At 38.4% G+C, this 13,250-nt stretch overlaps 1 long non-coding RNA gene across 1 annotated transcript in view; it reads left to right on the forward strand.

Moving 5' to 3' along the window:
• Positions 1-13,250, forward strand: part of LOC114472449 (uncharacterized) — a 69,788-nt gene that overhangs the window by 7,427 nt on the left and 49,111 nt on the right. The window contains exon 2 of the long non-coding RNA XR_003675102.1: positions 5,033-5,168. This is a non-coding gene — a long non-coding RNA (uncharacterized LOC114472449). The remainder of the gene's footprint in view (positions 1-5,032; positions 5,169-13,250) is intronic.

Raw genomic sequence — 13,250 nt, forward strand, 5'->3', positions numbered from 1 at the left:
CATGTTGTAATTTGACTTCAAACATGTACCGTTGGCTCACTGATTGTTCTGCCTCCTTGGAAAACTTTTCCAGTACTTATATGTTTGACATCTGCAATTACTCAGAGATGAGTCATTCTTATTTCTTGTCAAAAACATATTTGAACACTTACGTTAGGCCTCGTTCATCTGGATAATAAATATCTTATTTTCAATTATTTAAAATGTTTTGGCGGTTTGGATGAATGAGACAGAGTCGAGCTTTAGGGTTCAGGTCAGATGCGGACGCAGGGTTTATTTGGTCAAAGGGTTTTGGGGAACAGACCGCTCTGAGATTGAGAGGTAAACAAGATTTCACTGTGTGTGCCTCAGTGAATCCCAGACCGGTCTGTTCCACAGTTATATAATTATATAATTCTGGACTTATCAGTCACTTTTACATACATATAATGATAAAAAATAGATAAAAATCAAGGTTTGAGAATTTTGGATGTTGTGCTTTGAAAGTGAACCTCTTCAGGTGTTCATCTTTGTCATGGCTTAGTCTTGTCTCTGTTTTGGCTTGACTCGGCCTCGACTACCAAAAGTCATGGTGCTTTTTGGTCTCGAGCAAGTCTTGGTCTAGTCTCAGTCTCAGCTCATCTCTGTCTTGACTCGGCCTCGACTCCCCAAAATCCATGTCTTGTTTTGGTCTCGGTGTATTCTGGTTTCGAGCAAGTCTTGGTCTCGGATATTGTGGTCTTGATTACAGCACAGTGGTCTTGGTCTTGGTCTTGACTTGGTCTCAACCCCCATAAGTCTTGGACCTGTCTTCGTCTCAGTGCATTCTGGTCTCGGGCAAGTCTTGGTCTCGTATATTGTGCTTTTGTATCCAACACTATTAATGATGTGTGGGAAACCGGTACCTAAAACTGTGACGTGAGAAAATTATAAATGAGTAAGGAAATTTAAAAAAAAAAATTGAGGCTATAGTTTGGTATTTGCAGACATAAGAGTGATGCTTTCTCATCACCAATGAAAACAGTTGCTTGAAGGGCTGTGGCCATGCTGGTCAAGTAAAGTCAACAGACTATTCATTTAGTAATGGGAGTTGTTTGAATAGAATGGTGTTTTTCATTTAAATTAGCACTAAGATGATACTCAGTAAGCTAAAAGTCTGGGAGCAAGGCTGTTTAAGGAGGATCCAGAAGACCTGCATGTTTTTCCCAGGAAGAACACACTGTGGAACAGCTGGCCCGGGAAACGTCCTGCACAGCTCAGCAACCACAGACAGCAGATGGAAAAGACATCGCAGAATCACAAAGTCTATTTACAGACATAATGGGAATCGAAAATGGGTAGAGGATCGGTGACTTAACTCTTCATCAGAAGAGGTAATCATCTGTGTTATTAACACAATGACAAACAGAAACACTCACAAGAGAGCATGTGCAAGAGAGCACATGCTACAGGCTGCCCAGACCTCCATACATTACATCAGATAAAATCCTCCCTCTGCTCAGGGTGACAGGCTTTTCCCCCATAAAATATTGTAAATATACAGTAAATCAATAAAAACAAATAGTAGATAATTAAAAGTTTACTATAAGAAAGCAAACAGATTTATTATCTGAATTATCTCATTTTCACTTGTTGTGGTACTCCACACATCGTAACGCAGCTTATTTAAAATTCAGACAAACTTTACTCATGGTTAAAGAAATATATAAATCAGTTCAATTACTTAATTATTTTTTGTTAATCACGGGCTCAGAAATTACCTTCCTCTCCATTTGTCATGCGGCTCAATGGCTTTATTACAGATCGATATGGACCTGTCCGCGTCAAGACGTGCGCTGTCATCATCAATATTAATCAGGATGGAGCGTGGATGCTAAAATGGACCTGGAATCATTTTTGTAGTAAACATAATGCTGAATGCATGTAGAACTAGAATGAGAGTTTACACACATACTTATTCTGGTGTATGTGGGATGTCCAAGCTCAGCCGAAAGGTTAAAGGTTTGAATTCCAGTCCATGCCAATATTTGCTGAAGAACTATACGCTGAATCACAAAGGAATACTTATTTTAGTGAGACCAACAAATAAGAATTACCGTATTGTCAACACTGTGTATGTAGTCGGTTTGAAACGGAATAATCAAATGTATAAACGTGAAGAATAAACATGCATGAAAAAGTGAATGAATGAAAAACAATAGCAATTACTAACTCTTCCTCTTTTTTTTATCAAATATTAAGTACATAGTCCGTTTTGCCATAAACAAAGCAAAACAACAAAGAAAGCTGTAAAAGGTAACTAAAATAAAGAGAAATTTTATTTAGGAGATTAGATTTTTTTTTTTTTCTGCTTGGAAAGGTTCTCATTCATCCCCATCGCAGTAATTCAACTCAACTTTCCCTTAAAAGTTTGACTACCTCTCATCCATGAGGTTTCCTCAGCTTTGATGTTTTAAGGTCAATGTTTTCTGTTCCTTCACATGACTCAAACTCATGCTAGAGACTGTCAATCAAAGTGAATGTGGAACTGTGCACGGAAACAATGCCGTGCGTCACAACAGCAAACAGGTAAATATGATTTTGGCTCTTACCTGACCCATAGACCTATAACAATGTGACCCGATGCGACCTTGTTATGTTTCCACGATGCGAGTGCAGACAAGTAGAGGCGTGGCTTCTGGTAGATTGGCAGAGGCAGTGGGAGGAAGTGGAGCTGTTTGGGCCGGGACATCGAGACGTTTCTCAGAATCTCCGGAGAGCAGCTTTAAGATGCATTTAAAAAAATAAATAAATAGTTTCTATAAATGAGCATCAAAACATCAATTTCAGATCTGGATTACCATTACCATATTTGAACATTGAGAAGAAACATCAAAGGCTGTCCACAAATGTCTTATTGAAGCTCTGAATTGTACTCGCTATACTCAGCATTGATCCTTTTTGTTGATCCTTTCTCTCTCAGAGAAAGACAATGAAAAAAATGGAATTGTAGTAGAAAGGGAGAAATCCTTAATGCTAAACCCTAAATTCTTCATTTATTTGTTTGATTAATTTGCACAGCAGCACGCCATAACCTCGTTCTGTCACACGTTTCCTTCACAAGGGTTTATTTTAGCTGAGCGGTAAGTGGCCCCATAATGTCACCGTAATACTGGGTCAGGCTTTTACCAATGGAGAGATGGGACAGGGGGGAGGAAAGACAGAACAAGGGAGGCAAATGCGTGCGAAGGGAGGTGGAAGGAAAGCTTCTCTCGTTCATCTTCCAGAAAGTGAGAGCAAAATAACACCTGGCCTGGCTGGGATCGCTGTGGGTGTGCCAGAAGGATCAGCTAGTTATCAGCTAGCGGGGGAAAAAAATAGGGATGCTAGCTGCTAAATGCTAGAAATGTTACTGTTAAAACCCAGATTGGGGACCTGAGTCTGCATGCATTCACCTGTCACTACACCAAGATGTCAACATCTCCTTCTGAGAATACAAATAAATGAAAACCTACAATATCCTGCATATAACTGTGTGTATGTATGTGTAGGATACATGAGGGACATTTTGTAGGAATGAAGATGGCAGAGATTAGAGGGAGAGATAGTTTGCATATTCATCGCTCTGTCGCCTGGCTGTCATTAGCCAGCTGAGCAGCAGCGAGATGGGTAAGCATAGTCAAATTACCGCCTGCGTTTGATTCTGTCGTCTGCACTGACAGGTCTGTCAGAGATGGGATTTAATCTCATAATAACGAACACAACTGGCAGTGTTTTCCTCTCCGTCTCCCTGTCCTCCTCTAACTCTTCCCACGGACGATCTTCTGATACTATCTATTCGTGTCTACAAATCGCATGCATTTTGAAAGGAAAAAAAACCCTCGTCTGAATCCTTCCTCGTTCTGCTTTTCAATCTCTGCATCGCACCATCCCACCATCTATATTACCTGCTGTCATGCTAGATCACAGCCAGCTCTTCCGTTAGGGAAATAATTCACTATAGTTAAAGTTGGATGTCGTTAGTGGCATGAGCTCGATGGAATCAGTGAATGGGTTATTAAAACGACGAGAAGGCCACAGAAATGTAAAAACTTCTAGCATGTTCTCTTTTATTTTACAGGATTTAGAAACGGTTAAAAAAAAAAAAACCACTTGAAGGTCATAAAACTAGGTCTTCACACACTTTCTTTCAGAAAGTAATTATTAGCAGGACTGTGTTGATGGCTTGGCTCCAGACGTCTTGTTGAAATGATGTTCAAATGTCCCGGAGCAAAGCACCCTACCCAGAACTGCTGCTGTGGAATGACTCACAAGTGTATGACAGGAAAATTGCATGTCATCGACAACGTCTATATGTCCTGAAGGCCATGCATGTTTCAGTTACATGCAGCAGGTGTTCAATTTAAGCTCCAGTAAACAGTTATAAACTCACACACCTTACAGGGTGTCTGTACCAGTCATGTACATAATATAATTTAAAATGTGTTTAATGAATGAAAAACAACATCTGAAGTACTATTTTTGAATGGTTTTATACATCAAAATACAATCCATGAAGCAGCCTGTTTAGCCAGATGTGATGTCAAGTTGTTGATTCAGATGTAGATTTCTTTTTCATCTGTATTTAGGTTTTTGTAGTGTATTTATTTACTATTTATTTTATATAGTTTATTAGTATTTATTTATCTAATTTGTATTTATTTATTTTCCATTATCTAATATTTATTTATCTGTTCACCATATTTATCATTATTTATTTATTTATTTTACTGCTATTTAATTTATCATGATTACTATTACGACTGACAACACAAGGATGTGTGTTGGAGCTATTTTGACGTGTCTGGAGTTGTTATTGTGAGCTCTTGTTGCACAGTCAGCTGCACTACTTGCATACAACAAGGGTCCCCAACCACCGGGCAGCGGACCGGTACCAGTCCATGGACCATTTGGTGCCAGGCCACAAAGAAGAAAAATGAATACATTTAAATGATTTTGATTTCACTTTTATTTTGAAATATTGTCACCTCTGATTTTGTGCTCACATCTCCTTCTCTTGGCTGTATTTTTTTAGACTCAATGCCAAAGTGAAGGTGTGCAGATGCTGCAGCGGCGCGTCATTACTGCGCAGGAGTCACGTGAACTGCACTCCCCCCCCCACGAGACCCATGTGCAACCCTCTACCCCTCGGTCCATGAAAGGAAGGGCAGGTAAGAAGCTGGTCCTGGACCGACAAAAAAGTTGTGAATTGCTGACACGCAAGATACGACAGAAATCGCTCTGCACAACACGAGGGAGTTGGAGAGAGAGTAAACTTCCTGGGGGAGGAGTCTGTTAGGACAATGAAGAGTTATTTAGAGGAGGAAAATTCAGGCGGTGACAACCAGGGTTTTTTTTTTATAAAGATTTTTGTTAAAATCCACTAAATGTCTCTGTTACACTAACAGCCAGTTCATTAACTGTTAATTTCAGTACATTTCATTGACCCGGGTAAAAGAGAGTCATTAGATAACATGATCTGGTTCAGGTCTATGGAATTTATTCCCTTTTTTATTACAGGAAGGACATCAAGCATAAATCACTTGCTAAGTCAGTATGGAATGTTGCAACTACTCACTGTGAATAAGAGTTCCTTTGCTGGTATCTTTGCTGTTCTCAGTCATTCAGGATGTCTCGCGGCCCACGAGCCACACAAAATGCCTCCGTGATCGGGCTTAAAGCCCATATTTATAACCAGCACTGACTAAAGTTACTCATTATCAGAGGAACATTGTATATATATGTTATTCATAGCTTATTTGTGGTAGCTACAATACAACACCTTAGGGGTGTTACATGGTTTACTGTATAAGTAATCCATAATCATGGCAAGAACCAGCCCAGGCCACACAAAATAAATCAATTCATATATACCATAACACCAGAGAGGTCCCCAAAAATGCTCAACCCTTGACTCAAGGTTCATAAAAGTGACGACTAGCATACAGCATGTTGGTGGAGACAAGAGTGATCTGGGTTTTTTTTATTTGATGGTGTTTAATGGCAGTTAACAACCACAGCGCAGTTTACTCTTCTTCTTCTTCTTCAAAGAAGAAGTGATCAACTGCTCTGTTCTGCTACATCTGTAATGTCAATAGCAGCACAACCAGCTACAGTGTTATAATTGTAAATAATTAAATTGTAGTATTTACACTATTACAATTAGTGTTATATTAATATTACTATTACAATTGTTAAAGAATATTCAATGTTTGTATAATATTAAGGCCAGGAAAATGTATTATACACATGCTGGCAGTTTGTTTCACTTTTTTGATATTAAAATACAAAAATTATATTTAAACAGTAACACTTAAAAAGTTACTGAGTTTGGTTAAAATATATTTAAGAAATACAAAGCACCAAACACAGCTGCTCACTTCATCAAAGACGCACAAAAAAAAGCACATTTAACGGTGCCAGTCAGTAGCGCACAGTGTGAGTGTTTCAGTAATTTATAGCTCATTTTGTACTTTAGAACAGTGGATCCAAATTCAGGGGTCGCGATCCGCCGAGTGGGGGTCCTAAGATGATTTCAAGAATGTTTGTGGGGGTGCGTGGGTACCGGCCCCAGCTCGGTTTGCCGTCCAAAACCCAACTCTGCGCTGGCGTTCTCGCGCTGGCAACCGCACCGTCCGACGCGGTACCCAGGTGCCGTGCGGTCCAGAACGCTGGGCACCTGTCTCGCGTTACCTTCGCCTCGATGACAAAGAGAAACCAGCTTGTGCCCGGTTTGTGGCTATTAAACTTACAGATGGTTGCGCTAGCGCCCCCTCAAACTGAGGTCAAAAGCTGAATAGGTTTCATTTCTTAGGTTTTTGCTTAGGTTTCATTTCCGGTAAACGTGTGCCGTTCTCATTCATTTATGAGGTCTTGCTCGATCGACCGGTAGATCGGGATCAACGTATTGTGCCCCCCTGCCCGACACTTTGTGGACGTCCCTGTCACAATGCCTTGGCTGCGACATTTTTCAACACAGCCTATTTTCTTTCCTCTAAATAAATTTTTGTTGTACTTGCTGGCAAAGAACTTTAAATCAGTGATCCCATATTCCCAAAGCCTAAACATAACATTCCACACCTATCGCCCTCAGCGCTGCAGCCTGTTCCTCCTGCCATCCCCACATGGCAGTCACTATGGTGACAGTTGTAACTCTGGTGATTAATGCCCCAGGAAATGAAAGTGTTGCCAGGGACGGTGTGGGAACATTGTAGCTCTGGGTTCTACTGGGGCTAGAATGCTTTGGTGTCCGACATCGAGCTTTTAGCTAATTAGCTAAATCAGCTCGCTGGGGCTTAATTAGAGCTAGCTCGCAGACACGCCCGTGTCCCGAGGCTCTTTAATTACCCTCAGGTTCATTAGGAGAGAAGGGCCTCGAGCTCTAATTAACTGGCTCTGCAAACTTACAGTTGTGTATGTGTCACTGTGCATTTGTATGATTGTGTCATCTGAGCGTGAGAGCCATTTGTTTGTCAACAATAGAAAAAAAAAAAGAGCATCTAAAGGCTCTTGAGGAATGATAATATGTTGCTAAACTGAGCTACGGATAAGGTAGCAAACTGGAGCGATTACCAAAAGAAATAATTATAATAATTATAATACATGTTATTTAAGGTCACACCGCACAAGCAAAGACAAAAAGAAGTTAAAAACATGCAAAGAACAATACAATATACAAAGAAAATAAGATGGACAATAATGGAGAGAGCGGTTGATCACTGTATAAGTAAGAATGTTGTATGGAAAAAGATATATAGCTTGATTAGAGATCTTGATAATTATTTCTGCAGTCAGTGAGTGACAGCTGGTAAAAAGAGTAGAAACATAGAGTGAAAGGCCCTAACTGTGTGTGTGAGAGGAAGAGGAGATCTTTACTGTCTTCGCCCTACGTAAAACGACATTTTGGATGTTGTGACGATGGACGGACTGAGATGTTCCAACGCTGTTGTGGTTACTTTAATGCTTGTTGTCAGGTCAGGTATGCCAAATGTCCTCAAGTCATCTTCTAATGAATATACAGCAGTAATTAGAGCGACAGGAAGACAGCTGTTAAAAGAAGCTAACAGACCCAACAACAAATGCTCACTCAAGCACCGTTAGTGCACACACATCATTAATATAGTTGGTTAATGTTTCTAAGTTGCCTCAGAAATATGTGTTTATTACCAAATTGAAATTCCAATATATTAGAATAAGAACGGCAACTTAAGTGCTAATATTAAATCAACAGAAATACAAGTAGTTATTATCTAAATTTAAGATTATTCAAGTTAAAAGTGATACATAGAATATATATTGATTTTATACATATCAATGTGTATTCATTTTTATTTTTTTTTTAAGCCCCACTTCATACGAGGGTCTTGTATCATTTTGACCGTGGAAAAAAACCCATTTAGGAATCACAAATATGATTAATAATTCTACATTTACATCAGGTAGTTAATATTATGGATTTTACAGTGTGTACGTGCTTTCCACCAGGTGCTCCGTAATCCTGACGATGATAATTATTTCTAAAATATGTTTTTTAAACTATAATTTCCATTTTTCTATGAGATTATTATATATAATTTAAAGTTAAAATACACTAAATATGATATAATTTATATGCATTATCAAATTACCTTTTTTTTTGTGTGCATAACATAACCCTATAAGTGATACACAACCACTTTGTCACGTCTGCATTTGCCAGCGGGCCAACATTATAAAGAGTACGCAAAATAATTGTGCATTTTAATTAATACTACAGAAACAACATTATCATTAGGTGTGAGGGGGGATAAAATATCGACATCGGTTATCGTCAAAAATCCAATACGGTACATCACTAGTTCCTATGCTTGTGTATGCCTGTATCAAAGCTTGAATAAAATCACACTTTATGTGTTTAACCAATGTTGGAATCAAGTAATTAAACACTAAACCATGTCAGTAGGTGACATTGGATAACTCATTAAACCTACTATCTGGTTCTTTGTAATGATTTGTTGTGCTAAATGACTTTTCTCAAAGCATAAAGTGTGTCATTACTCACATGTGGTTACTTCTCGGTAAATTATTGCTTCAGAATCCCTCTAAAGCAGCAACATTTTGCTTGATGAGAGGTTTAACAAAGTTGCTGTCAAACAGCGGAGCAATATGGAGTTTACGTGTCTTTCAGTGCTCTTCACAAAGTGCTGTGCCACACTATGTCAGGTTTGTGTGAGACGAGCGTCGTATGGATTCATTGATTGACAAGATGACTGGAAGCTGCCAGGCTTGAAGCATTGAGCAAGCTCAGTCGATTTGTCCTTGGCTGACAGAGAACAGCGATGACACGCAGAAAGAGCTGCTATTAAGACAGAGGTGCTGTAATAAAGTACGACAACACCGCAAAAGAGATGACAATGTCTATGCAGCGAGAAATAATGTTACCATTCAAAGGTAAAGGTTTGCATTTGTTTGTATAAATGACTTTTTTGATAATGGTTATAATGAACATGTGGACCAAAAGTTGGATGTATTGATGATGGCACGTATGACAGTATCGCTGATTTCTTATATTTTACTGCTACAATTTTAATAACTGTTTGGGAAAACTGCAAAGCCCACTTATTTTGGTAAAAGTACCCTAAAAAGTTACTGAAGTTAATGTTTTTTTTTAAGAAAATTAAGCTCGTTTGCATTTGAAACACAGTTGTGTCCTCCCTTCTCATGCTTCAACAGAAGTTTGCAGAAACCAGGTTAAAAGTCTGTCTGCTGCATTCAGGGTTCAGAGCAAAGCGTGTGGCATTACATAGTGTATAAAAGTTAGAGAGATCAAACAAGTGGGGACACAGATGACAAACAATAGCGACCCTAAGCAGGTACAGAATGTAGAAATCTATGGTAAAAACCTTCAACGATCAACCAGGCACGTCAAAGAGTTGATATTGGAAGAGAAACAATCATTAGTAACAACCCTACACCGGTGGTAAATAAGCATGTCAATACCGCTATATTTCACTGCGCCATTATCGTATCGCTACAAAAAATGTCCAAATAGATTTTTTTAATCATGTTTTTTAACAAAAAAAATGATTTAATTGCGCTAACATATGCTAGCATGTAAACATGAACCATTTAAGACCTTGTTAAACTTTGACAGTTTGATAAACACACCACTTTTTTTAATATTTGTACTTGAATTACAGTTAATTACTATTTAGTTGTTCTTGCAAGTTTAAAAAAAAAAATGTATTTCATACCATTTTGTACTTATAAAGGTGAAATTTCTAATTATTGATATCGCAATGTGTATCGTATTGTTTAGTATCGGGATATATCGTATCAAATCATGAATTGTATCGTATCGTATGGCTTGAACTGAAGTGCTGAGCAGTGATAGCACTGGTGCAGGTCATCTTGACTATGCCTTTATTCTAAATACCTTATGGCTAGAAGTGGGCAACTTCTATTTCAGCAGGGGCAGCAAAAGATGTGCTTCTTTGTTTGATCGAAGGGCCACATTATGTACAATCATGTCAGCATTTAGAATAATGAGCAATCAGAGCATTAACACAGGAAACAACAGAGTATTTACAGTAACCTTGTGTATTTTTCTGTCATTATGTGTATGTTTTTTGTGTATTTCTGTTGTCCTTTTGTGCATTTTTCCTGTAAAATGTACGTCTTTTGAAGTCATATTGTCTATTTGTCTTTTTTTTTTCTTTTTGGAGTCAGTTTTGAGAGTAGTTTGTGTTTTTCTTGTCTTTTTGTGTACTTTTATTATAATTTTGTATGTTTTTTTGAGTCATTGTGTGTATTTCTGTTGTAGTTTTTTGTTTCTTTGGAGGTTTTTTCGTGTATTACTATTTTGTTCATTTTTGTAGTACTTTTGTTACTCTGGAGTATTTTCTCTTGACTTTTACTGTATTTTTCTGTAATGCTGTAATTTTTGGTATATTTTATTGTATTATTTTTGTTTTGCGTATTTTCTGTCATTTTGTGCGTTCACTTTGGGGGCCACACCAAATCAGACCGAGGGCAGCATAATTGGCCAATGCAGACTCACTGAACCTCTTACTGCCACCTACTGAACAAGTTGTCTCTACACATTCGCTACAAATGCTAAAAGCATTTTTTACCATAATAGCTTCTGTTATAATTGCAATAAGACCTCTTTTTATCCACACACTGCTGCTGGTACTGTGCTTTAGCATTGCTGCAGGCAAGCCATGACGAGTATTACTAATGATTGCTAAATAAGCAAGCGGACACGCGTGTATAGGAATTCAAAAACAGAATAAATCCTGTGAAAACAAATGAAAAAATCCTGTGAAAACAAATGAAAATTGTGTGCAGTTAGCATTGCTAATCAATCACTATCCCAAAGCTATAACACCGTAGGGTGTCCAAGGACACGTTACGAACCAGGATTCATTCGCATTTGTTCTCTCCACCAATAGGATGAGGTGTCGGCACAACTATTGAAGATAAAAAATATGGTAGTCACTAGCATGTAGAGTGTACAATAATATAGTGATAGAATGTGATAGAATCGTTTGTGTTCTCAAACCATTGATAAAGTAGGACATTAAGTCGTGAAACAATGAATTTAAAGACTACAAACCCCAAATCTCATAACAAATAATTCAAAGATTTTATTAATCGGGATCATATTACAGAAGTTAATTCTTTTTTTCACAGCCTTGTGATGCTTAATAATTACAAACTTGATGATGATGGTATTTATACTCCCACCCAGTGATCTCACAGATCTTTATGACTGATTTCTCATCCTCTCACTCGCTGAATCATTGCAACACACACGCCAACACACACACACGTGCACACTGTGCACGGTTGTAGCCTGACAGTCCTCCCTCTCCTTCCAACTGTAGAGAACACACCTTCAGCCATTCATCAGTGTCACCCTGTCGCCGCCGGTTACATCCAGGGGGCCGTCGCGTCTTCATTACGGTCCAAATAAATCTGAAATAAAAGCACAGATGATTTATTAGCTTCCGATGGCGTCGCGCTGGTTAGCATGGTCTGCCGCCAATCCAACCTAGAGAGACAGTTCAGAGACATGAGCAGCAGAAATCGGATATGACAGCGAGACGTTGGCGTGATGATATCAGTCTCTGATCACAAGTTCTGCCTGATGGGAGGAAGAGGACATCCGAGAAACTATCAGGGACCAGAAGCTTTCATTTGCTCTACATGTCACAGTGATTTAGTCGGCCGCGCAGAGGCCACAAGGTGCCTTTCAAAAAAGCACAGGTGGAGATCCTGTGAATATTAATTTCACAGTGTTTTTAAATCTATTTCAGAGACAAATGTACCTCTAAACGATGCCTGATACAGGCCACAAACAGACACACATTAACTGATGTTTGTGTGTTATGTGCAACTTCTACTGAGTTACTCCACTCGGGTGGTGAGTGACACCTTATTCCAAGCTCCTGTGATCCTTGACTTGTTCGACTAAAATCCATGGTCTTTAACCATGAGTGATCTGATGGTAGAGTGGTCATTTTGTAATTGACGGGCTTGCTGAGTATTTCCTAGCATAGAGGTCTTAAACTAGATTTCGGATAGATTTGAATAATAATAATGATATCTCTACATACTGAAACCACTGATTACTACATGTGGAATATAAACTGCGGGTGTTAGGGTGAAGCATAATTCCATCCCTGCTACATCTGTCTCAAGCAAGTGCGTCTTTTAACTTATGGAGACATAGTCAAAGCCCAAAGGTCTCAATCGCTGCCAAAAAATATAGACATGCTAATATTCTTGGGAAAAACATGTTCATATCCAAAATATGGGCTGTGTAGATTGTTCTAGTTTAAAAAAAAAAAACTTGTCATGCACAGATAAGAATATGTTTTAATGACATGATTTGGCTTTAGTTTTAGACTGGCATGAATTGTCTGTTTTTGCACTTAAAATACAAAAAATCTGTCTTATTTCTCCTTTTGTTTCTTTTATTTTATTATATTCATATGAGTTGAAAAGGTCATACCCAGAGTAACTATGTAAGTCTGCCTAGTGTTGAAGTCAAACAAAAAACATTTTTCCAACTGCAATTTATTTAGTCTTTTTTCCCTTTTTGAAATATGTTTTCGTTATGGCGATAGCCTAGTATCGTCTATAGTAACGAATCCAGAGATGGACAAAGTACTCACCTTTATTACTTGAGTGAAAGTACAGATGTTAAGTATTAAAAATAATTTAAAACCTCCAACATAATTTTCCGCATCATAATTCCAAATAGGAAA

This window comes from Gouania willdenowi, chromosome 11 (assembly GCF_900634775.1).
Source record: "Gouania willdenowi chromosome 11, fGouWil2.1, whole genome shotgun sequence".
Taxonomy (NCBI): Eukaryota; Metazoa; Chordata; class Actinopteri; order Blenniiformes; family Gobiesocidae; genus Gouania; species Gouania willdenowi.